This window comes from Falco naumanni, chromosome 6, assembly GCF_017639655.2.
Source record: "Falco naumanni isolate bFalNau1 chromosome 6, bFalNau1.pat, whole genome shotgun sequence".
In the NCBI taxonomy this organism is placed as follows: Eukaryota; Metazoa; Chordata; class Aves; order Falconiformes; family Falconidae; genus Falco; species Falco naumanni.
The window spans coordinates 56,974,213-57,000,692 of NC_054059.1; the positions used below are offsets into that span (position 1 = coordinate 56,974,213).

Sequence of the window (26,480 nt, forward strand, 5' to 3'; positions counted from 1 at the left end):
ATCCCTTATTCATAAGGTTAAACATCCTGAGCTGTAACATAACAGGTTTAAAGTTGCACAGAACGCATTATCTTTTCTAGCCCAAGCACCATGAATCCTCTGAGAGGATGTGGATGGTAGCAGATAGGCTTTGCCTTGGCCTCTTTGCCAGCAGTAGTGACAGGGAAGACTGCATTTTCTTCTACATGTATCAGGGATGTCTGAAGGGTTCAGAAAATTGGAAATTGTGCCAAAATGATAAATGGTCCTCTTTGCATATTTTGTGACTATGCATAGACTTATTTGCATAAATAACAGACGAATGTCCTAATGAGCTGAACTTAAGCCTGACAAGGTGGCAGCCTGGAATAAGCTTTAGTGCTGCATGAATGCCCATGCTCCTCCTGCAGGCAGCTCCCTGCCTGGTGCTCAGGGGCTCTGGCTGCTTGCTGGAGGATGGTGAATGTCTTCCTTGCCCAATACTTGGGAAGCTCTGCTTGGCTTGGTGCTCCAGGATTAAATGCTGCTGCTGCTGCTGCATGAGTCCACAGAGGGCTAAGATCTGGCTGGTTTATGCCAATACCTGAGGATGCTCTGCAAGGGTGGGTCACCTCTAGCTACAGCTTGTGCTTTGATCGCCTCTTTGCTCACAGCAAGGCTGTGAGGGCAGAGAGGCTCCAGCTGTCTCTGCCTGCTGTTCTCTGACCTTGGTAAAAGGGAACGCTAGGGCCAGGAGCAAGACTTATGTTCCACTGTGTACTTCTGGTCATGTTAGTCACTGAATTGTATGAGATTAGCAGCCAGCACGGACTGGAACCTCAGATGAGTGTAAGAATGGCCTCCGCTTGCATGCAAGGTGCAATGCTGCAGAGACATGGATATTTGCACAGTTCAGCAAAGTCCAGAGACAACAGATGAATTCTCAAATATAATATAGCTGCATGAACCAAGCACTCTGCCCAGTCTCTTCACAGGGCTAATTAAGTTGTCTTGGCTCCTGCTGACACAGCTTTCACTTCCACGCCTGGGGATCTCTCCTCTTTCCTCCACAGTACACTGTAGGCTTTCCCTCTCATCTGATCATTTTGTTTGGGTAAGAAACCTCCAGACCACATATGTTTGCAATTTTGTATTATTTACTAATTAAATAAACAAAGACAAACCCCAAGAAACTATATGCAAACTAAACAAATAAAACAAAATAGTATGTATCAAATGATGAAATTAATCTGCTATTTCAGATATCAGATATCTGTCTAATATCAAGAACAGATGGCAGATATCTGTCTAATAACCAATACCACCTGTACCCACAGGCACCCTCAGCTGAGGACAGTAATGACAAAACAATTGTACCCTTTGTCTAATGGTAAAATGTAGGATAAAAGCAGTCATTCACAAGAAATCCACATTTTCCTCACTGGAATCATTGGAATAAAGTCCTCAGGGGGCTCTAACTGCCATGTTGAATTAAACAGCTTAAGCCATTCAGTTTCTGATTTGTGAGCTTAGCTAGAAAGTGAGAAAGACCTAATAAAACCCTAGAAGTTAATGCTACTGACTTGATAATGGAGCGCCTCACTCTCTTGCCAAATTGTTCCTGGAGAGAAGCTCGGGTGGGAGGAACCAGTCAGGACCTTCTTGAAATTAAAATTCTTTTTAAAACAACCCAGAAGTGCCTGTTCTTTCCACAGTTAGAACCACCACGGTGAATATAACAAACTAAGTTTCCACTTAGTAACTCCAGAGTAATGTTTCAGGTGGGACCCTGAACGAGAAAGGCATGAAATTTTTTTTCTAAAATTTCCTTAGGCTTTTTAACTGCTATCTACTGTTTCTTACCCTTCCAGGGGAATCAAGCAGCAAAAGTTTTCTAGCTTTATTTTTGCCTATCACTTCAAGCAGTAAATATCCTACACATTTAAGGTAATATATGTCCCTCAATGGCTTTGCTTTAAATTGAAACAATCAAACAAGGGCTCATGCCAAATATTGCTCAGTGCATGTTAATACTGGGGGGACCGTAATCAAGGCACGGAAGGCCACAGTTCAGTCCTGCTACTCCTAATACCCTGAGGGCACTAAGTGCACTGCTTAAGGAATGAAAAAAAGGCAGTTTTTGGCTCCTGATCAACAGGAAAACAGGTTAGCTCCCTCCAATGCTATTTTCAGTGGCCTGCTTAGGCATGTATCCAGCCTGAGCAACAGTAGAATCAGTAAAATACTCACCAGCTTCAAGTTAGGATTGCTGCTAAATATCTTTATGAATGTGGAACTAGGAAAGTCAGTCACAGACAGTAACCTGCTCGGCTCTGGCAAGAAAGCTGAGAGAATTCCAGCCAGGGAAACAGGAATTCAATAAAATGGCAAGTATCAGAGCATGATAGTTAATAGTCATTCTGTGCTAAGGTCTATTATCCTTCAAAAAAGTCATTACAGTGTTACGATATCAGGAACTTTCTTGCTTTCTTGCTTTGTATTTCAAAATTAAAATGAAAGAAAAATTATCACTTCCATCTGGCTTTGCAATTCTACAAACTGAACTATCGAAATCTTCCATTAACATATTTATCGCATCTGTCTTCACAGCAAAATGAAGACTTATCTGGAATTAAATTGATAAGACATAAGCTGCATTTTTCAGCAAATGAGTTTTCCTGCAGCGCCTCCTTTCCTTCCTCCTATTTCTTTTCTGCTTCCAGAGCATTTTTCATGTTTTTAGGGCCTTCATAGGGTAGATTTAACACAACTATTTCTGCTGTGTAGCAAGAAACTAACCTTCCTAAATAAATACATATTAGAAAATGCATAGATGACAGCCAGGAAGAAATAGGTAAGAGCAAGACTTCAGGAATTAATAATCTTTGGCACTGGAAATGAGGGAGGAAAGTGTGGTTCATTAGCAGATGCAAAGATGTGCATATGCAAATGTAAGAAAAAGGGTTTCTCTCTGACAGGTGCAGCACTGTGGATGCTGCGGTTGCAGCTGTGTTTCTTCCTCTCTCTTTTTCTTTGTCCTCACTGAAGAGGTTTCCTCTCTCCCTGGAGTCTCACCTCCCACCCCCTCTGTCCCGCTCCTTCCTCACATCCCGTGTACTCTTTCTCCCTGTTACTTCCCAATAGATTTGTAAGCCCCTAATAAACAGCATGGCAAGGCTGGAAGTGCAGCCCTTACAGATCAATGACCACCTCATGTTACCATTTTCTTGAAGTCTTTCAAAATCCCATCCCCACCACAGCCTCACCCAGGAGTCAGGCCCCCAAACCCTCCAAATTCTTGTGCTGCAGCTTCTTGCTCTCTGACCACCACATCCACACTGTGCCATAGGGTCCTTTTCATCCTAATACCTATCCTGTGCCACCTGTGCCTGATTTCCCCCAAACCCATGTGCCCTGGGTACCCCAACACTACGTTTGTCCTGTGCCCTTCAGCCTCCCCCAGCTTATATGACCTTGGTTCTCCAGTCTTCTCTATTGCTTTCCAACAGGCTTTTCTTTTCCTCTTCCTTGTTTCTTCCCAGCACATCTCCCCTGCTTGCTCTTCTCTCATGCAGTGAGATGAAGCCAAAGACACAGGCATCATCAGGTAGTAGCTGCAGGGACATCCCAAGTTGCACATCGATTTTCATCTTTTTCCCCAGCAGCACCTGTTCCAAACCTCAGCAGAGCATCAGTCTTCATCTGGGTTTTTGGGAGTAAAACTGGAGCAGGCTGTAGGTGCTGACAAGTGTCAAGCCATTTAATTCTCTTGTAGGCTGGACAGTCAGAGCTGAAGGACTTTGTATTGATGCTTTGTTGCAGAGATCCTTATAGTTATGTCCATACCTGGGGGCCATATTCTGGCAACCTTTTATGCATCCAGATACTGTGCTGGGCTGAAGCCTGCATGTGTGCCATCCCACCTCATGTCCTGGGTTTTTCTGTGGCAGAAACTGAGCAGTGCTGGCTGAAGAAGCACTCTAACCTGGATGATGGGGGACCAGTACTGCTGGCTACCCTATGGACTCTGTATGAACCAAGCGGGAGAAGCAGGAAGCACTAAAGCCCCAGCTAATAAATGACTGGAGTTTTCCTGATATTCTCAACATGGAGAGCAGGCATTAAGACCTCCTTCTCTCTTAAACAATATGACAAGCTTAAAATTTCCATAGAGAAGCATCAAGTCTGTAGCAGGCAATTACTGTGGGTTGATGTTTCTCTCAAAACCATAATACAGTGAAGATAGCAATGTGCCTGCCAGAAGGACAGGCAGTAGATAATTGCCTGAAAAACCAGCAGGACAATCTGAGGTGTAAGTCTCATTGCAGAAAGCCATTACTGTTACAGGAAATGCTGATATAGTACATGAAATTAAGGAAGGTACAGATGAACATTTGGATATGCTGACTGATGAAAATGCCAACTGGTTAAAAGCAAATTGCTTAATTTAGAGGTAAAAATGAATTACTCTGAGAGCAAAGAGAAAGGAAATATCAAAATAAAAAGGATGCCCAGAAGAAATAAAAAATTGGACTGTGTGAAAATATGGAACCCTTGATAAGAGGAAAAAAAACCCTGCACAGAGTGTGTGAGCCAAAACCCATTGATATCAGTAAGAACAGAACTGGCTGGTACATTTTTTTCTCTCTTGCAGAAAGTACATATTATAACAAAACACATAACACAACAAAATAACATAATTATGTTTAATTATGAAGCAGGCTAAAAAAGTAAAAAAATAAATCAAAAATTCTAGGAAGCACTGCAGCAGAATAACGCCTCAAAAACATTATTTGGGGGAGGACCCGAAATGGCTTTTTATCAGCTGGGGTTCCAAGCAGCCTGACTTCCCATGAGACTATTCTCCAGGCTGCATTCTATCACTTGCCCTTCCCCTGATGGCAAGAAGGTTGTAAAATTAAGTTTGTGGCTAGCTGATCTGTGAAGCGCTTCCTATTATGGCCTGTATTTTGGTCTGCTTGGAAGTTGTCAAAGAGTTTTCCAGTTTAACTGGCCAGAGATAATCTAGACCACAACGAATTTCCAGCAGGAAGCACAGTCCCTGCAGTGCGATGCCCACCCGCAGCAGCAGCAGTGACCTGCCCGGCAGCTCCTGAGGCTCCCACAGAGCCAAATGCTGGAACTCCAGGCAGCTCCCGGGCTCTCTGACTCCATCCCTGCCCAAACACCTCCCTCCAGGGACTTTCCTGGGCTCTGGAGGCCAACTAGCATGAGGTGGCTGATGTCTCTGCTAGTAACCCTTTTGGTCTCCTTACTTGTGGACCTGCTTGCAAACTGTGTACGGGGAATGGGCCTTGGGGTGCTCCAACCCCCAGATCACGCCTAGGAGCTGTTTGGGAAAGCACTAGCTGGCACAGGCTGCAACTGAGCCCAGGGGTGTTTACAGGCGCTGTGTAATCAGCTAATGTTTCCACAGCCTCTGCTAAAAAAGAAAAAAAAAGAAGGATGCTCATCAGAGTCAGCAGTGTTGTATGTGGTCAATGCAAAAGAAAGCACTGACAGTGCCCATTTATGTTATGCCTTCCCTCATGAATTTCAAACTTTTGCAGTAGTCAGCCAGGCATCCTGGAAGTGAAAGCATCCCAGAAGGCTGGGATTATGCTTTGAAATATATTGTTCCATGAAATGAAATAAGGAAGTTTCTGTCAGTGTGACAGCAGGGTCAAATCCCAAAGGACCTGAAGGCATGACTCACATTTTCCAGAGAGTCCTTGCAGTGAGGAATTGAGTGATTATGAAGAAACAGAGAGTATTGTGGAGGGGCTCATTAAATCCATTAAAATTTGTAAAGACAGCGTGAGCCCTGGGACTTCCCTCTCTGCTTTTTTAATGTATTAGTCCATAGCCATGACATAAGAAAGCATGTTGATAATGAAATGAATACTGAAGTTTATCAATTATTGTATGAGGGAGCTTTTAAAGGCTGAAAAATAATGTATATCGTTTCTATACTGAGAAAATTAATTGCCCTTCTTTATGGAGATAAAGGTGTATAATTTACACTGAACTTTGTCAAGGTACTTAACAGCATTATGTTCTTGTTCTATCTCAGGACATGAAATCATTTTACCGATAAATATTTTAAATGGCAAGATGTGATGCTGTTGTTTAGGTTTTCCTACCATAGGGTTCTTTTTCTTTTTCTTTTTTCTTTTTCTTTCTCTTTTTTCAATAACAAGTAACAAGGGATTTGAGGAGACACTGGGTATTCAATTATATTGTGATTCCCATGGTGCCACTGAAAAATCAGAGCAATGATCCCAGGCTTGCAATGACTGTAGGCAGTCTTGTATCAATGGTCCACCTGAACTAGTGTGATGGAGTCTTAGTAGAGTATCACTTGATAGAGGTCACTGGAGAAAAAAAAGGAAAAAAAACCTCTTTTCTAGCTGGTGTCATGCCAACTCTGGCTATAAACCGCTTACACTCTGCACTAATTTGGACTCTAGATTAGCTAGAGTTGAAATCTGATGAATAAAACTAGATAAAGCTATTCCCAAAGCATCGCTTTCTTTTAAACTTTAAATTTAAGTGTCTTAGAAAAAGTAAATAATATTTTATGTGTGAAATGAGGAAACCGTATCTGGAAGCTATTTTTACTGGCCCATCTGTTTTGCATAAGTGGTATATGCATGCTCTGCAGTATTAATGAGGAAAAGAGTAGCTGAGTTTGCTTGTGAGTTGCTCTCATTTGAAGGTAGATGTGCCAAGCAGTTGAACAGTAGCTCTACAAGAAAATTCTGACCGTGCAAGGAGTGGGGTTTGCTGGAGCTCAGTGGGTCTGGTTTACATTCCTACTTCTGTCACATGCTGCTTCAATGACACCAGACAAATCACATAAATATCACTGTCTCCAGAAACATGAAGAAACTGCTGTGTGTGAAGACAGAGTGTGGATTTACAGCTCATTAGTTACTTTATATGGATGCTTAAATCTCAGGTAAATGCAAGATACATTGCCTCACTTTCAGTAAGGGTCAGAGCTACCTCACATTTACTCTGGTGCAATAATCACACAGACAGTTGCCATGGAGTAGTTAATGAGCTGTAAATCCATGCTCATTTACTTGGTGGCAACTTGTTCATGTAGCTGTCTCCTCTGTATGAAATGGGACACAATGCTTCATTTTCCTATCTTGGATATTTCTAGAGACAAGCATCATTTTTGCATGCACGCAGCATTTTGTACACTGGCTACTGCAATAGGAACAAAGGTATCAACATACAAAAAAAATATCAACAATGAAATTCCTGGACACCAGTACATTTTAACCGTGTTTAAAAGTTTTCAGCTGAATGTTAATGTACAGAAGAGGTGCAAAAAGCAAGTGACTTGTCTAGGACAGCTGGATTCTGAAGTGTGGATATTTGAAAGAGGAAGAAACAAGAGAAAAGAACTTGTGCCTTTTAACATTGAAAGATGTTAACCTTGAGGCTCACTAATGCCTTTGTAAGCCTGGTCTTTTGTTAACCACTTCACAGTTTATTCTTATAGTAGACATCAGCCTTTGTGCTTGCCTTCTGCACCTGCTGTGGTATATCCAGTGTCTTAAGCCTTGCCTTCACCTGTTGGCTTACAGAAGGTAGCAGTTAGTTTCAAGACATAAAGGGTTATGGATGGAAACTCCGATGCTTCTCAGAATGACTCCATAAATTTGCCCAGTCTGTGGAACTTAGACAGATGATAACATTAAGCTAAAAGGTGTATGTTAAAGGTTAGTTTGTGCAAGCATGCAAGGTGTCAGCAAGGGAAGAAAATAAGGAAAGAGACTACTACAGTATGGGTTATATATGTGTTTTCTTATATTGATAGATTATATTTGGGTAAAAAGTAAAAAGTAGTGGGACATAACTGATGATGTATAAAGGAATGCTGGACTAAAAGGCCATTTTTCGAAGTCAACCCTAGCATACAGCTTTTACAGCCAAATCATTTATACTGCTTGCGGTGATGGAGCAGCACCGCCATTTGGATGGAAGAGTGGATTAAGGAGGTAGGCTAGGAAGGTAAAATTGAGAACTAGTGAAACAGAAAAATGGAATATCCAGTTATCTTCTATCAAACTGTGAAATGGGATAGGAAAGCAGAATTTATGTAAGATGGAGGGAATTGCATTTTTGTTATAAAAAGCCTTCTTTGAGGGGAACAATTTGTCTTTCTAAGTATGTTCTTTTTCCTTTGTGATTATCCTAATTCACAACTATCCTGCCCTCATTGTCTCTCACATAAAAATGAAAATTAGTGTACTGTAAAAAATATCTGCTCTGCTTGAACCACACAAAGTTATTTTAAATTGCATATGGTGGTGGTGGTGCATTCCCATGCAAGCCACTGTTTGTTAAGGACACGAAAGCCACAGGGCAAGTATAACTTAGACTCAATTTAAAATGCATACATACATGGTGGTTAATGTGAAATACCAGCTGTTTATCTGCTGCTTTGCACCTTGCTGAACACAGATGCACTGGAGAGGTTTGCCTCCTACTTGTACTCTATACGGTCAACATCTGATGATTTGGACACCCAGGCTGCTAGCCTTCTAACACTGCTGATATTCCCTCACTGTTCTCAAGGTTCAAGGTTCAATAGGAATGTGGATGCAAAAATATGGAAGCTAGAAGGAAAACAGAAACTAAATCCTTAAACAGCAGGGCTTAGATTTTGCATAAGGCTTTTTGTTAGTTTACAACTTCAGAAAACACAGAGATAAAATCCTCTCATGAAATATTGAAGCCCTTGCTGCCCCATACAAATAGCTGAATGTGAGAGATCTCCCTCTACCCTCCAAAATGGGAAGCAAACCTTTTTATAAATGTTATGAGTTATTGAATAATAATATGGCAGTGGTCTGATGCTGCTATTGTTGAGCCTAAATGAAAAACCTTATTAATCATGGATTTGACAGCTCATTCAGTTATAATAATGTTTCCTGTCAATCCAAGCTCTCATTATAATTGGATCTTACTTAGACAGGAAGATGCTCCATTGACTGCTCGAATGGAGGAAAATACAGGTTTGAAAATGAAAATATCAGTCTGAATGCTGTTTCCAGGGAGCCTGCTTATGCATGTACAAGTTGGATAACACTTTAATCCTTGCTGTGTGTCACATTTGGACGTTGCTATAATAAGATTCTCTCATTGACTAGACACTAGCTCTAGAGTCATGACAGTGAAAGTGAAAGGAGGAAGAGTAAATGAAACTTCTCAGGGATGCTGGTATATCATCACTATGACCTAGTTGCAAAGAATTAACTGAAATAGATGGCTTGTCTACATAAAGAACTGTGTTAGGCTGTGAAATTACAGTTAATTTGGTTTTCTGCATGGCCTCTTTTGTGGTTACTCAGTATGCAGAAAGTATTAGATATTTCACGTGGCATTGAGAGAGGATTAAGTTGCTTCAAACCAAAGCAATTTAGTGTGCTGTAGGAGTGTTTACAAAGAGAGTTAGTGGCAAGGAGCTGTCAATTCTTACTCTAACTTACAGCACCCTATCTTTATAAACGAGGCCAGAGACAGGACAAGCAGCTGAGAAGGATATAAAGGCAGATGAACATTCAGGCTGAGACTGAAAGCACTTGGAAAAGCATCTCAACCAAATGTCATTTAGAAAAGACTCTGGGCAAAATCTATAAACCGCGTCTTGGAGGGGCAGATTCCATGGGTGTAAGAGGGAGGTGGTGCATTCCCATGCAAGCCATGGTTTGTTAAGGACACAAAAGCCACAGAGCAAGTATAACTTAGACCAGAGGTCCTCAAACTGTTTAACCAGGGGCCGGCGCGCGGATGCAGTGGCAGGCAGCCATCTGCGGCTGCTTGGTTTCCCCCCCAACCCCCGGCGGGGGGGTCTGTAAATACCAGGGGCCAGACTGAGGACCCTGGGGGGCCGTATCCGGCCCACGGGCCATAGTTTGAGGACCCCTGGGGTAGACTCAACTTAAAAAATAAAGATTTTACTTCAAGGCCAGCTGAAATTATAGTCCCAGAAAGTGTTCTTGTTAACTGATAAACTAATGTCATTACAATAAATGGGAGCTTAAGTAGCTTTCTAATGAGTAGTATAATGCCAGCAAACATAGAGATACCAAACTATTTTCACTGTCTAGCAGGACAAGAAGCAAACAGTCTGGTAACATCAAGCATATGTACAGATCAGAAAATGGTTACGAACTGGGAAAGAAACTTGTTTATAGATATGAATAGTAAGCACTCTCTACAAGAAATCATAGAGGGGCCTGAAAAGGTAAAATACAGCTTCTTTTGAGGAAAACAGAAGTTGGAAAAAGTCACCAATCTGCTACAGCAGAAAATAGAGAGGCAAAGTAGCCGATGGGAAGCTGTTGCAGATGGTGTAATGAGTATGGCAAGTCCTTTTTCAGCTCTCATTTGGGCATGCATGTGTCTGACTAATTAACTGAGGAGAAGCAAATTTCTGTCAGCTTCAAGCAGCCCTCATCTCTCCTTCAAAACACACAGTTTAGGGTCACCAGTGTGCTAGGATATAAAAGCCATTTGAGTATTTGAAGTAATGGCAATGAATGCTTTCTTATTATGTCCCAAGAGCTTTTTACTCATGACATGACATACAAGTGGAGTGGGGCTAGAAGGCAAGTGGTCCTAACTGCAGCAAAACCAGTCTTCCTCAATATACTTGTTGAGAAAGGTTTTCCTAAGAAACCAAATGATAAGAAGTAGTATTCTGATGCAGAATTAGAATGATTTTGTGATAAACATTCAATAATGCTGTTAACATCTAGTAGGCTTTGCATGTGAAAAAGAAATCATTAAATTAATTACTTAATTCTCAATTTTCACCTATATCCTGGTTTCAGCTGGGCTAGAGTTAATTTTCTTCTCAATAGCTGGTACAATGCTGTGTTTTGGTATTAGTATGAGAATAATGTTGATAACAACTTTAGCTGTTGCTAAGTAGTGCTCAGTTTAAATGCAGGACTTTTCAGTTTCCCATGCTCTGCCAGTGAGGAGGTGCACAAGAAGCCAGGAGGGAGCAGAGCCAGGACAGCTGACCCCAACTAGCCAAAGGGGTATTCCATACCATAGAACAGTATATAAACTGGGGGAAGTTGGCTGGGAGCCACTGATCGCTGCTCAGGGACTGACTGGGAATCAGTCAGCGGATGGTGAGAAATTGTATTGGGCATCGCTTATTTTTTTTGTTTTAATTTTTCCCTTGAATTTTATTCCTGTCTCTCCCTCTCCTCTTTGCTACAATTATTATTGTTGCTGTTGTTGTTATTATATTTTAGTTCATTTAATAAACTGGTTTTATCTCAACACATGGGTTTTACCTTTTTCCGATTCTCCTTCCCATCCCACAGTGGGCGGGGGGGGGGGGGGTGGATGGGGGAGGTGGGCAGTGGGAGCGAGTGTCTCTGTGGTACTTAGTTGCTGGCTGGGGTTAAAGCATGACAGTCCTTTCTGACATTCCACATTGGGTGCCAAAAAGGAATGTCATGGTTTAACCCCAGCAGGCAACTAAGCACCACCCAGCCTCTCACTCACTCCCGCTCCAGTGGGATGGGGAAGAGAATCAGAAAGGTAAATGTGAGAAAAGTCATGGGCTGAGATAAAGACAGTTTAATAGGTAAAGCCAAAGCCGTGCACGCAAGCAAAGCAAAAGAAGGAATTGATTCACCACTTCCCATGGGCAGGCGGGTGTTCAGCCATCCCCAGGAAGGCAGGGCTCCGTCATGTGTAACGGTTACTTGGGAAGACAAAAGGCTGTAACTCTAAATGTGTCCCACTTCCTTCTTCTTCCCCCAGATTTATATGCTGAGCATGACATCATAGGGTACGGAATATCCCTTTGGCCGGTTGGGGTCAGCTGTCCCGGCTGTGTCCCCTCCCCACCTCTTGTGCACCCCCAGCCTCCTCGCTGGCGGGGTGGGGTGAGGAGCAGAAAAGCCCTTGGCCCTGCGTAAGCGCTGCCCAGCAACAGCTAAAACATCCCTGTGTTATCAGCACTGTTTTCAGCACAAATCCAAAACATAGCCCCATACCAGCTACTATGAAGAAAATTAACTTTACCCCAAAAAAACTAGCACAACCTAAAACCTAGCCAAAATTCTGGAATATCTAGCATTTTGTGAATTAATATGCCATTCTTGGAGATTCATTTGCAGTGGTGGATATCTGTTTTTCAGAGTACATAGGAACTTTATCTTGTAAGACTTACGTAAGTTTAATTTAATGTAATTCTTTGCATGAGTGTAAGGGCTTACTGTTTGTGTGCTTGATCCTATGGCAGATATACGCACTGGGAAGAAAACAGTAAGCAATCTTTTCTCCCTCAGTGGCTCAATCACTTGAGACACAGAAGAGAGAATAAGCTGCAACCCATACCAGAATTTAGTAGCCATACTGAGACAATATGCTTTCTTCTATTATTTGTCTTTAATCATTGCACCTCAGCACTATCTCTTACTGTACTTTATGCCAAGCAGAGACAACTTAGTCTTCACTGATATTGCGGTGCCTGAGAGAAATAAGGACAAGGCTAAGAGTGAAATGCTGCAAATGTGAACAGGAATAAAATTGCAGGGGAAAGTCGAAGGTGCTTATTTTGGTTTTGTTGTGCATTAATTTTTAAAGTTTTATGCATGAGTAGCTTACTGATTTCTCATCTCTGAATGAATAAATAAAAGTCAGGATTTGTTTTGGGTGAAGAGTTGATATCAAAGGGGATTTCTTGTATCATTGAAGTGCAAAGATCATCCAGTCATAGACCAGAAGTTGTCATACGCCTCTACAACCACTCATGTAGTGTAAATTTGTGGAGGTTATGCAATGGTTTGTAAAGTGCTTATTAACATAAAAAAACATAAGATTTGCCATGGCAATATGTAATTTGTATGGTGGCATAATATTTCAAACAATGCGTTTCACAATATGTAACTTGATCAGCGGCTGTTGAATACATAAAATTAATATCAATATTCATGGCATATCTGTGAAAAGGTCAAGTAGGTGACATTTTAATTCATGATTTCAATTTGTAACTATGTTTTTAGGGTAATAAATCATAGTAGCTTTCAAAAATAACAGCAGCAACAATAATATATGACTCTAAAATTTCTATGGACTGTAGATTAAACTACTTTGCTTTTCCTGAGCACCTAAACACATTTTATTTATTTGTTGGTTGTGATCTCTTATGTAATTACCAAAAGAGATTTGATACTTAGTGGCAAAAACATTATACTGACCATTCCAGATTAATGGGAACTCCCAGTTTATTTCAAGGGACACATTGTCAAGTACTGCCGTCATATTTTTCGTAACTTTTTAAAATGTAAATACATTTTCAAATGTAGAAATGTAATTTGCGTTTACAATTTTCAGTTTAAGTGTAAGTTTTTACCCTGACTGCAGGTACAGCACATTTGTAATCACACTGCAGTATGCAACACAAATTCGTTGATTTAAAAAATTCTTTACAAATGTTTTACATGCTTACACATTGTACGCACCCCTAACCAATATGTCGCGCTTGTGTTTGTCTCAATATATAGTGTCATTCAGATGTAACCACAAAAACCTCTGCTCCAATATGAAAATGCTTGTCAGAGCATTTGGTTTTTCTAGCTGACACCATTCATTAGGCAGCACCAAATGGTTTCCTTTCCAAAACCTGCACTGCAAGTGCTCCTTCAGCTGCTCTGCCGTTTGCCTAGCTGCTCAGCTGCGACTATGTTTTGATGCCTATGTTCTGTCTTAGTCTGTCTGTGCTTGGATAGATGGACCTCACAGGACACATGCAGACTTGGTTTAAGGAAATACAGCTCCATTCACTTTAACGGAACTGAAACTTCTTCCAAGAATTTGGAAGATTTGTTCCGGGAGAGGAAGGTGGCATGTGTCTTCCTTCAGAGCTTGGCCAGCATGCTGCAGCGACTGACGGGCTGGGACAGCTCTGCTCCAGAGAAAGGCACCTTTGCTTAGGTGGCCATGTGTGCTGTATCTCTAAGCTCCTGTTATGGCCTGTACCGTCAGCAGTACCTCAAAAAACAAGTAAGACACTGTGGTTAGCTGAATCACTTTTTAACTGTATTGATGAGGTTTTCTGACTGCAGCCAGAGCGAGCACATGTGGAGCATGCAGAGAGGTACACGTAGTCACATCTGGTTTTGTGACTCCCAGAGCTGAACTCAATCCATGGTGTAGTAATTAACCCAAACTGAATGACTGGTGTCTTTTTTTATGATAGAGCTGTGACTAGTACATTTACATAGAGAAAAGCTCACCACATGATGGCTGCTGGTACGCACAAAGCCCATCAGCAGTTCAAGCGAAGCCCTGATGCCATGGCTGTGTTGACTGGAACACTGCAGTGTTGTGTGAGTACAAGGCCTGAGGGATGAGGTGCAACCCTGGTTCAGAAGAAAGCACTCTGGCAGGGAAGGATGAGGTTTAGGTGTCCCTTTTTCATCCAGGAACTTACAACACAGCCATCTGTAGAGGAAAAATCACATTCTCAGGGAACTGTTTTCATCCCCAGCCTACAAGCTTGCCTTTTGGCTCTCCTGAGTACGTGGCATGTGTCTTTCAGCCTTGTTCAGGAGTCTAAAAGTTTGACCATATGCATATTGAGGATGAAGTTCATTCCTGAACAGAAACAAGCATAAACACAATTTAATTTACAAGTAGATCCTCAAAATAAAGGTTTGAGGAGCCATGCTTTCCTGTTGTGCACATTTCATTCCTACCAAAGTGTGAAGTTGTTCAGAGAAAATGCATAAGTAAGCATTTAACAGAATTACTTAGTAGGGTTGGAAACATTTTGGGTTTCTCAGATTTGTTTCTCTTACAATCCTTCCTGAACAAAGAGATAAAGTAAGAATTCAGATGTAAGCTAGTCCTCCTGTTCCCACAGCTCTTGCAGTGCCACAAATTGAAGGGCACACTGGATTGTGGGACGCCTAACAGATCCTTGTTTTCATCCACCACTTTGCTTTAGTAGTATTTTTTATAACAGGAACAGATGAGAAGACCCATGCATGTTTCAAAGGCATAAGAAACACTGACCACTCAGAAGTTACAGCTGTGGCTTTTTTCCTTCAAACTCTTGTTTGTTTTTGCTTAGTGGTCAATCCTTGAAGTATTGAAATTCTTGAAAAGCGTCCTTTGCCCTCTGAAAACATGCAAGCACACAGTAAGTCAGAAAAGATGACAAGTGTTTATTCTGACAATCTAAGCCTATAGCATGCCCCACGCTTTTCTTACAACAAGGTGAGAAAAGGCGAGTTCTGAAGACTTCATCTTCACTGTTGGTGGAGGTGTAAAGTACCAGCTTGAATTAAAAAAAACAAACAACACAATTCCAGAAAGTTTTAACAACTTTATTGTGACAAAGAAAACTTAATTACATGAATTTACATTTGAAAAATTAATTTAAATTGGAAGAAATGTGTATGGTTTATACTCTTGCCATAAATTTTGGCTCATATACTGAAACATTGCAGTTGTCAGTGTGTCTGTTCAGCTTCTATTTCAGGTGTAAGAGAGTGCCCATGTGTCATGGTTTTCCATTCCTCGATGGTACAAAAACTGTAACCATTTGCTAAAATTCTGCCCCACACATATAGGGCTGTATAATTGAATATGTCCTCTCCCTCTCCCTCTCCTTCTCCTTCCTCACTGGATATTGTCAAATGCATGAAAGAAGTACACAATTTTTGAGCTTTCCTTTTCTTTCTGAACATTATCAAACCGTTTCATTCATGCTTATTACACAAGCATCTCACTGTATTGAACTTCTGTCCTAGATAATTTTCAATGGCAGATAAAAGGAATCATCCACAGAATAATTTTGTACTGAAATTCTTTTTTTCTTCAGTATTTAATAAATGTGTCCCCAGCTACTAGTCACACAGGGTCCATATTTTCATTAATAGGTGCAATAAAGCAAATTTATATCTCTTTCATGTTACTTTCTGATCTTTATTTCACTAAAATTTCTCTTTCATCTGGCAGATGTATGTGAATAGATTTAATTTATAGAGAATTATAATTTACAAAACACCACACCATATTGTGAGCCCTCACCTAAAGCCTAATAAGTTAGGGTTTTCTATTAATTTATCTGAAATGGTCATAATTTACAGACTGAGACAGACTTGGACAAGGCTTTTTTTCAAATCTGAAAGGATTATCTACTGATACACAACCACTAAGAGCATTTTTGTGCAGCTATCATTACATTACATTTTAAAGCTTGTTCAGTTAAGGAAAGATTCCATCTCTACTGTTTCAAACAACACTTTTGTGGAGAAAGAAATCAAACCAAGAAAAAGCAGACTTTTTCACATTAGAATTTGATTCACTTCTGCCTAGTCTAATAATAAACGAATATTCATCTGCAAAAAAAATTTTTAGTCACTTAGCCTGTGTTCTACACTTTACAATAAATGGGGTGATATAAAATCCCTATTTTGTAAATTGATCAGTCTGAGAAAACATTGCTGTCCTTCAACTTGCAGAACATGACTGATGAGTAAAATGTTCATAGCAAAGTGTATTCAGTAGAAGTTCAGAGGATGAAGCACTTGCTAATGCCTCTGTTCACACCATTACCTAGTCTCCTGCCCACAAATTTTTTTCTCTTTAAACAATTAAAGGTATATTTTTAACATCACATGCTTCTTGCTTTTTTGATTTGCTTTTTGTGGACCTGTTTGGATATATTCCTTGAGAAGACAGGATGCATCATCAGTATTTTGAAATAAATGAAATTAGTGCTGAGAAGATAGGAGCATAGCCGTCGGCTTCCTAATATTCCACAAGTGAACTGTCTTGATGCATGTCAGCAGGTAAAAGTACCATTACTTAATGTCTCCTGAGAAGAAAAAAAAAACCAAACAAAAAACCAAAAAAACAAACCAGCAATATTACATCAATTTTGAAGGACCGTCAATGTATCACTGAAAGATGAATAGCCCAGTTGTCCCTTTGTTTGAAGGGATCATAACTGGTTGTAATAAAGTACAAATGCTTTGGCTCCAAGGCAATGCTGAATGCAGCCATGTCACCGAGTTCAGTGATCTTGGCGGACAGTATCTCAGATCCTCTTCTCAGAGTTTAGAGGCACAAATCTTTCTGGCTGTAATTTGTACCACTTTAAATTTATTTTTTACAAGGCTTTACATTCCATTACAGCAAAAATTAATTTTTTACCACTCTTTTGTGACTGATACACATTCAGGCAGGAGATTACTCCCCATGTGTGGATGTTAACAGCATGTACTGTACCAGTGACATGAGGAGTGTGCTCATGCCTACCCTACTGCTTGTTACTTCTCTTCAGAAAGATCTAAGTTCTCCACCCAGGGACCTGAAAGCCCAGAGAATACACTGGCTCTGACAATATTTAATAGTCAAGGAATATTTTTGCTTTAAATGTGAGCATATCTAAAGTCTATGACCATTTTCCTTGCTGGTGTTCGTGGTCTTTAAAGCTGAAATTACAGGAGTTTTACATAAGCAGCCTAGAAGCCTTGGTTATAGAATTCCCTCATTCTTCATGGTTCATCCCTCTGTTTCCACTTCTTCAGAGCTGAAAGGACTGTTCCTATCGCTTTATGAATCTATATATGGATTCTCCAGATCTACAAATGTAAAATCATTGAGTCACTGGAGATTCCCAGAGGATTAATAATTTAAATAAAAACAATCAGGACTGACTTGGTGTTTTACAGTCAAAAAATTTCTTTTCCCCATACTATTTCCTGTTCTGGTGCATAAATAATTCCTCTAGCATTAGCGGAGCTATGCTAATTTATACCCACAGAGGACTTAGTTTCAAAAGTCTGATTTAGATGACAACACTGAACTGCAGGGACTTGCCATTTTTATTTGTATGTAAAGTACCAGGCACTTAAGCAGTCGTATGTCATTAAATTATTTCTAGAAAATAAATTGTCATTTGGAAGGCTTGCTCTTAGGTGAAATTACATCTTTTTGTATGACTTAAGACAGATGCAATGAGATAATTTGAACCACCCCTCTTCACTTTCCTAATTTTGTTCTCTTTCCTATCTCCTGTCTCTCCTCTGCTAAGCATGCCTTCTTCACTACATCTGACTGGAACAAATACATCCTTGGGTGGTAGCTCATGTACTTCATTGCAACGTTCCCTTTGTTCTGAATGGCCTTGTGAAAAATGAAGTAGTAGGGCATAAAAGTGGTCGATGTCAGCTATAGCTCCTGGGGCAGCTAAAAGTTGGATGATAAGAAGACTGTTTTAAGCCATCAAAGCTCCCTCTTCCTCAGCTGTAAGTTTTTTGTTGCACAGCACAGAATTTCACCCTAGGGTTTTTGACTGAATAGTGATGGATTTGACAACAGTCTCACCTGCACACTGGACATGTAATCATTAATGGGGCACTTCACTTCAGAAGAACCATGCAATTAAGATAGCTGATGTGCTTCTACTCTTCAAGTCTCATGTTAGTAATTTCATAAAGGCTGTATTCTGGTTTTGGCAGTCAGTTTTCTCCTCAGCATAAATTGCTGGAGTATTTGCCTTAGCTGTACCTGAGGCACGCTTCTGTGTAGCCCTGGTTGAGCTCTGATGCTGCCATTCTTGCACATTAGTCTTTCCTTCTGACAAAATTAATTTGGAGTCAGCAGGACAGCCACGTACATAGGTAAACGCTGCTAAACATGCGAAAGGGCTGCTTTGTTTGCAAACAGAGATGAGATGATCTTTGCTGAAAGAGCTTGCCATCCAAAAAAAAACAAATATATGCAAAAAACCTGTGTCAAGGTTAAGGCTGATGTTACATTTGATGTAATTAACATGGAAAGCTTATGTGACCTGTAAAGAGATTACAGGCAGTGGGGTAAGCTATGAACTGATCCTATTGCTTACTGGTATATGATTCTGTGCCTGTCATTTAATCTCAATAGTCATCGATGCTTACCTGCCTCGTGTATTCCTAGTGGAATACAGTGTACTGCATTCTGCTTTCAATTTCATGTAAGACAGGTCCCCATGGTGTCTCAGATAACCTTGTCAGCCAGCTGGTAATTATTGTCATGGTGACCAGGATATACGGTGAACTCTCACAAAAGGCAACTCTTTGTCTTGAGGAACCAGTTTGACGTTTTCTCAGAGGTTTTAATATATTTGGGTTCAGATAAGCACACTTTTGCAAGAACACTGTTTTTTGATGATAGACCAGTAGGTTGCTGGAGACAGGAGTCTTTCAATAGTATATATAGTTTCCTTTATTGACAGACTATATTTAAATCAACTCATCTTTGCATCCTTAACTATAACTTCCCGGAATTTTTCTGACCTCAGACCTCCGCTTCATTTAGACAGTTTCCAGCTTTCTATATTCAAAATATATATATATTATAAATATAAAAATATTTGTGTGTGTGTGTGTGTGTTTGGTCAAGACTAAGGCAAGCTTGATTTTTTTCACATTTTTCATGTTAGTATTGGCTATACAAGAGGACTGTATAAGGGTAGTATGAAAAGAGACAAGAACAAAAGGCTACTGCTAGCTGTAAGGATCCTGGGGAGGTATTTAATGCTATTGCAGCTGTCTGTATCTTCAGTTTCTAGGCAGCTGGAGGGCTTCTTACACGTGGGGACATGCCTTGGCCAATCACTGGAAAATAAGAGTAGGATATTTGGATGAAGTGAAATACCACTAGGAAATGGTGTGCTGGTAAAGATCCCTTCACTGATATTTACAGTCATTGTATCACCTACAGGCCCATGTGGAAGGAGGGTCTTGGGGTCTCCGAGCGCTGCAGAAACATGCACTGAGTGGCAGTCCCAGCAGACACGCTTATGCACTAAATAGATGGAGAACGCATGGCAGAGGGAACAGACAGCAGACGACTTGCCGGCAGTCACTCAGCAGGTTAGCAGCTAGGTTTCTTGGCTAGCAGACCTGTTTTGTCCTGAACTAAATCCCTTGACAGGAATTTTTCTCTCCAGTTTTTGGGGAGAAAAATAAACTGAGATCCCAGATACAAAGTTTGTCTAATCATCAGCCTACAAACTGCATTCATAACAATTCCGTCGTATTTTTTACGTCAATAGTTTGTTGCTCAGGTTGAATTGATGCTGTCCTTGGAAGGATGCACTTGTCACAAGGGTGTAATGTGTCCCTATACATCTACATCAAAGCCTAGCAAGAAGTTCTGTGTTAGAATAACCTTGTAAAACACTGTTAGGTGTTATTTTTGTAAAATGATTCTAAAGTAGTTGGAGATCATCACCAGACAGCTTGTTCTTGAAAGACACCCATTTTTGTAGTTGTAGCAGGAATAAATTTTCCACCTTACTCTTCTGGAAGCCAGTCCTCTTCCTCTCTTTACAGTGGAAGGATGAAATATAGGCAGGTAAAGAAGAAATCCTGGAGCAAGTGACTACTGCATTCAGTTCTCCTCTGGAGCAAAACCCTCAAGGGACCCTTTTGTAACAAGTGTGTGTTAGAACTGTTTTCCTGGCCCAGAACAATGAAATCCACCATGGCCATGAGAGAGCTGAAGTCAGAGGACTACCTAAAATGAAGGATTTTGGTCAGGAATGCAATAAATGTTTTGGAAAGGCTAATTTTAAAAGGAAATATTGGAGATGGGCAAAAAACTTTGTTTTAACAAAGGGTAAAGTCTACTCTCCTGTACTACTGCTTTAAATCTTTAAATGACTTTGCAGCCATTGATAATGAGCTGCAGTGACAAAGCGTGTGGCTCCATTCCTCACTCCATGTGTTATCTGCTAAAATCTGATCAATTATTGAGGAACAGTGTTGGGGCTTGACCAGCCGCTTGATTTTATGGCTCTGTAATGCTACCATGCTCAGTAAAGTAACACCTGCCTACAAAGGAAATCCATTACAGACCTTTGGTTTTGCTTTGTTCTCCACTTAGGGCTGTGACCTAATAATTACCAAGTAAAAGCAGAAAGAAACTGGTTGATTTTATTAAATACCCATGTGATACATTTCTAACTAATAATAAATAATCAAACAAACCTTTTCATCTATAAAAAGGAAAGCATCACTGATCCTAATGTATTTACTGGAACCTGGATTGATCGTCCTACTTTTATCACTAGCAAGACAAAAGTAGCCATCAGGAGGAAGAGATGTGCAAGATTCTAGCAGAAAACAGAGTATATTAATGAAATGTACTCAGCAGAGAGCCTATTATGGTATCTGTCCTCTCTCCTGTGCCACTGCAGAGCTAAAAGTGATTGATAATAACCTTGTAGTTACTGTACAATTTGCCTACAATTTTATAGTTGCAGTCATGGCATTGATCTACAGTTAAATGAGATAATTCCTGTGTGCTATCTTGCCAGTCTGCCAGGAGCAATGTACCAATTGTACCTGTAAAGTCATAAAAAATGAATACCTGCTTGAATCCAGGGCTTAATATAGAAGTTTTAGATAGCTACATTAGGAAATTGCTATAAAGAATATTCTCAAGTTTGTAAGAGAAATGTGATGAGGACTACTTAAACCTAGAAATTTCTATCCGTAATACTGCTTTTATCAGCAGAGTCTTTTATAGCCTCTGCTTTCTTCTTCTCACTATATGAATGTTGCAAACCATTTTTTCGGGGGGTGGGGGTGTGGGGTAAAAAAAAAAAAGAAAAAAGAAAGTAAACTTTGCAACTGTAGTCTTACTGATATTAAGTTCTAAGACATTAGAAAATGCTTATGCAGCATTTAATAAATTAATCTGGAAGACTGGTAGACTACTACAAATACAGAGATAAACTGGTTTAAAATACAAGATCTTTTCCTTCTGCTTTTTCTTTAATCTCACACATGCATACGATGGATCAAAATTCAACCTCTTAGAAATTTTACTGGAAAATTCCAGGGAAATCCTACTTTGGACTAGAAACCAGGCAGTTCAATGAACACTTCCTGAAGCTTGCAAATACATATGTACATCTTTCACCTGATTTCTTCCAAAATGCCTTATTTCACCCAACCCCCAAAACTTAAAATGAAACTTTTGGGTCACAAAACCACACAGATCACCTCCTGCAAAGGTTTGCTGAAAACAGAGCATGGTGAAACTCAGTGGCTTCACAGAGCTCTACACCGCAAATGTGGCTTCTTACTCCTCCCTGGGTCTAGCTCTTGGCTTGCACTGAAGCCTCTTTGAGCTATGCCGATGTAAAACAGGGCCTCAAAAGGGAGCTGGTTACTGTCACGGGGGGCATGTTTCCCTGTTGCTAACATGCTGGTTACACAGGTGGCCAAATGGGCTATTAGGAGTCAGAAGTTGCTGACCCAATAAATTCTGACTCAGAAAGAGGCACTGGGGGTAACCTCAGGTTGCCTGTGACAGCTTTTTAATCCACGGCACTTTGTTTCTATGATTTCAGTCAGGAATGCAGAATTTGGGACTGTATGTCTTAGGAGTGCTGAAGGGAAGGCTTCTGCTGGCAAGCAGGGTTGTGTCATCCACAAACTGCTGCTACCTTACAGATGCTCCCGAATGATCCATGCGAAATTAATGAGAGACTTCAGTCCAACTACAGGTAGATTAGGGAATTTTCTCCCAAAAGCCATTGTCACAGGCAGTGTCGCCTGCTGCTGATCTTATTAGTTATCCAAGAAGCTGAAATAAGTGTTGGAGGGTGAGGCTAACCTGAGATCTGCATTACTTACATAAGCTTTCAAATGTCACCAGGCACTCAAAACATAGATTTGTTAGTTTTGAAGTTTTATACACCTAAGTAAATAAAAGACTGTTAAAGCACAGACCTAAAGATAACAAGCTGTACATTTGTATTTTATTCTTGTTAACCTTCTTATAAATCCCCAGAGAAGCAAATAAATAAATTATGCCAAATTATTTTCTCTATTTATTATTTGAATTTTGGTAGCACCCACAATATGTTTAACACTGACTCCATCTGTGGAAAAATATAGTTCCTTCCCTGAATACTTTTCAGCTTAAGAAATACAGGATTTGTGTATCTGATAGATTATTTGGCTACATTTTGTCATTTTCTTAGTGCCAAAAATATGCTTTGCTGTAAAAAACATTGAGTCCAAGGTCCTGATCTTGCCAACTGTTAGGCTTGTACAATACCATGGTGAGATTTCCCGTGTGCCAAATGGGATTGTTCACTATAGTAAACTTAAGTATGTGTGAACGTGTTGGCAGGGTCAAAGCCTCTAAGGCTCTGCTCCTGTAAACACTTAATGCATGTTCATAGCTGTACTCACATGAGGATGCACACTGATTTTAATAGTCTAATTTACTCCATCTGATTAGATATTTTTCTTGCATTAAGCTGTTTCTCACTGGGTCGAGAAAACAACAATGGCCAAAACCAGCCAAACACTATTGAGAATTTGTGTTGCTTTCATTAAACTCTCAGCAAGCCGTTTTTCAACCAACTTGCAACAGCACCGGCTACCTCATCTTTCTGTGACTTGGCTGGGGTCATTTCAGGTTTGCCATTTTATTTCAGCTCAGACAACTTCTGCCACATGCCTCTTTGTATGCATGATCTAGAGCAGTCCTGATCTGCTCATGGATGCTGGCTGAAGGCACAGCTGGGAGACAGCCCAGTCTTTCTGGTACTGGAACATTTTTGCATGTGCTCTGTGCCATGCCTCTCTGCAGCACTGTACTTCCACAAACTGTGTTTCTGGTGAAAGACATAGAAAAGAACAGCTCTGGAGGGAGAAATACCTCCTCACAGCTGGCTGTGGTGAGTGTCTCTTCCTCAAGCCCCAAATTTCTGGCTGGCTGCACCGGGCAGTTTCCTGAGGCAGCAACAACTAACTCCTGCCACCTCAGCCAAGAGCTCAGCCTCCTCCTCTCCTGCTTGCCACCATTTTGCAAACCAGAGGAAGGAAATGAGGGGAGGTTGGAGATCAGCAGTCATTTCAGCTGAGGAAGAAAAGTCCTGCTGCTGTTAACACTGTCAGTTGGAACAGACACACTCTCCTTTCTGCTCCTGGAGCTAAAGCATGGGAGCAGTGTTGGTAGATCTGGGAGACCAGCCTGTGATACTGCTTGTAAGATCCTCTGCCATGTGGGGCATGAAAACTCTAATAATGTGACACGTGACATATACCATTGAGGGAAGATATAGTCTGCATGTTTGAACTACTTGCTATTGGTAAGAGTGAGAAAGTTGTCTTTCTTGTGCAGGTGATAGGAGGATATGTATTACCTCTCAAGACTGGCACAAGATTAATTCATAATAATATTTTTTAAAACCTTCTGTGACTTGCTTGGGGTCATCTCAATTTCCATGTCCTTAGAAGAAAGTATTCACACCAGAAAAAAAGACCCAGCTGGCCATCTGAATGTTGAACACGAAGCCTCAGGAGAAGACAGAATTATATTTTTAAAGGCTGGCTGCTGAACTGAAAAGCAAATGAACAATTAAGCTTGGTTCAAAGGTTGAATAAGATCAAATTTTAGGCTGCAGAAATAAAACGTTTTCTGAATTCCCAAGGTAATCCAGTGGACTGAGGAAACCAAAGGAGTCCTGTGTGATTAAACTCATGAGAGTTACACAGTTTTTTGTCCTCAGAGTAAACTGAAAAGCACTTTCTTGTCAATAGTTTGAAGCATCGTCTACCAAGCAATTATTTATTTGCTCAAAGAATCTTCTATATGGTATATATCTGTGATCATCGTGGCAAAGCCCTCTGAAGATGTATGTAGTTGCACTGACAGCTCAGAATTTAACAGCTGTGTGTTAAAAACACAGGACACAGCAGGACTATCCGTGCCAACAGCTATTTAATGCATTGGTCCACTGCAACAGTGCTTAAATACCCACCAATGTGGATGTCTTCTTGGGCTTTGTAAATGTAGTATGGGAATCATTTAATTAATTATTTTGGTTAGGAAATGCAGATATTTATAATTTCGACTATCTTCTGCACATAGGTCTTCCAGAAAAATCTTAAAGTGATTTAAAAGGCCTGGTTTAGTACACTGAGACTATATGCAAAGTTCAGACAATATTTCATGAAGTTGGACATATTCTGTACATAAATGAATGTGTACTGGGGAGCAGCAACATCCGCTATCAGGGCTGCATAATCACTAGTGTCATCTGCAGAACGGCAGAACTAACAGCTGAGGTTCTACCATGGTATCATTAGTTTTTCAGACAAATGCATACTTAACATGGCTGAAATTTCATGCTCTCCTTTTGAGCTACTACACTCAATGAACAGATGTGAGAAAAAACCTTCAGTGAGATTACTGTAATCTTGATTCTCCTATTTTTAACCCAAGCAAGCCAATCACTACTATAGCTGAAGTATTATTATATAACGAAGAGATTGCCCTGTATCAGAAAGAGATAACCAGTGAAAGGAAAGGAGACTTATTTGTCAAGCATGCTGCCTGAATAAGGGTAAAATCTGTCATAAAGGGCTAAAAATTACCTAAACATTTAAATACCTTAAACCACAGGTGCTTGCTCCTGTGAAAACATGATTGTCTTAATTATACTTGCAAAACATCAATATTTACTTAACAGACTGTTCACATTCAATCTTCCATAGCTGTAATAAGAACATCATCATGGATAGGTGAGCTACAAAGAAACTGTATGCTCAAGACAGGTGACTGGGAACATGACTGTGCATGTAAAGCAGGCAGTGGCAACCAGTTTGCTGAAATATGCTTGATTTGAACACATTTTTGTCAGCTTCACCATCAGTGCCAGAGGAGCTCACCAGGAGTCAAGGGGGGTCCTGATAACGCCACGAACTGAGAACATAAGAGGTTGTCCCAGGGACCGAGAATGAAAGAGGTCTTTTGGTCCTTCCTGTAGGCTTGAAGACTGGAATTTCCCCTGGAATGTGTGAGAACATTAACAAGATCATTAAACACAGACCATATATTCACCATGTGACTCACCCAGGCCTTTTGTCACAGCTGGGAGTACTTGCCCGCCCTGCGTGACACATCCAAAAGATGAAAGCAATGAAGACAAACTGCTTATATTTTCAAGCTTGCCTTAATTTCCTTGTGGTCTGCAGGAGCTGACCTGTTTCCACTGACCAGCCAGGGGCACCCTCCCCTGTCTCACCACGGGGCATGCTATCTTGAGGCTGGCAGTCTTGACAAATGAAGTGATCCATGCTGAAGGCTGGCTACAGCTCAAAGCTCCTTAGAGGGCTTGTTACCTGCTTGCAAAAGACTGTACCATTACCGATCCCCGCCACAGTCCTGCAGAGGTGTAGAGGAATGAAGGCAGTGGGTTGATTAGCATTGATAACATGCAGCTGTGGCCTGTGGAGCAAGAGCAGGAGGAGGAGCAGGATGGTCTGACCTCTGGAGGAAGGAGATACAGCACAGACAGTAGAATCTGACCAATGGTAAAGCCTTGTTGCAGTCTACTAGTTTGTTTGTGCTGCAACACAGAGGGAGTTTGAACTGAGGTTCAGCAGTAGCTACGAAGGCTTGCGGTGTCATGGCCCAACATTCACGATCAGATGCTTCCACAC

General features: G+C 40.7%; 1 protein-coding gene across 1 annotated transcript in view; it reads left to right on the plus strand.

The window, feature by feature from the left end:
- The window catches only part of THEMIS (thymocyte selection associated), an 83,922-nt gene that overhangs the window by 31,403 nt on the left and 26,039 nt on the right, over positions 1-26,480 (plus strand). The gene's annotated exons all lie outside the window — the stretch shown is intronic.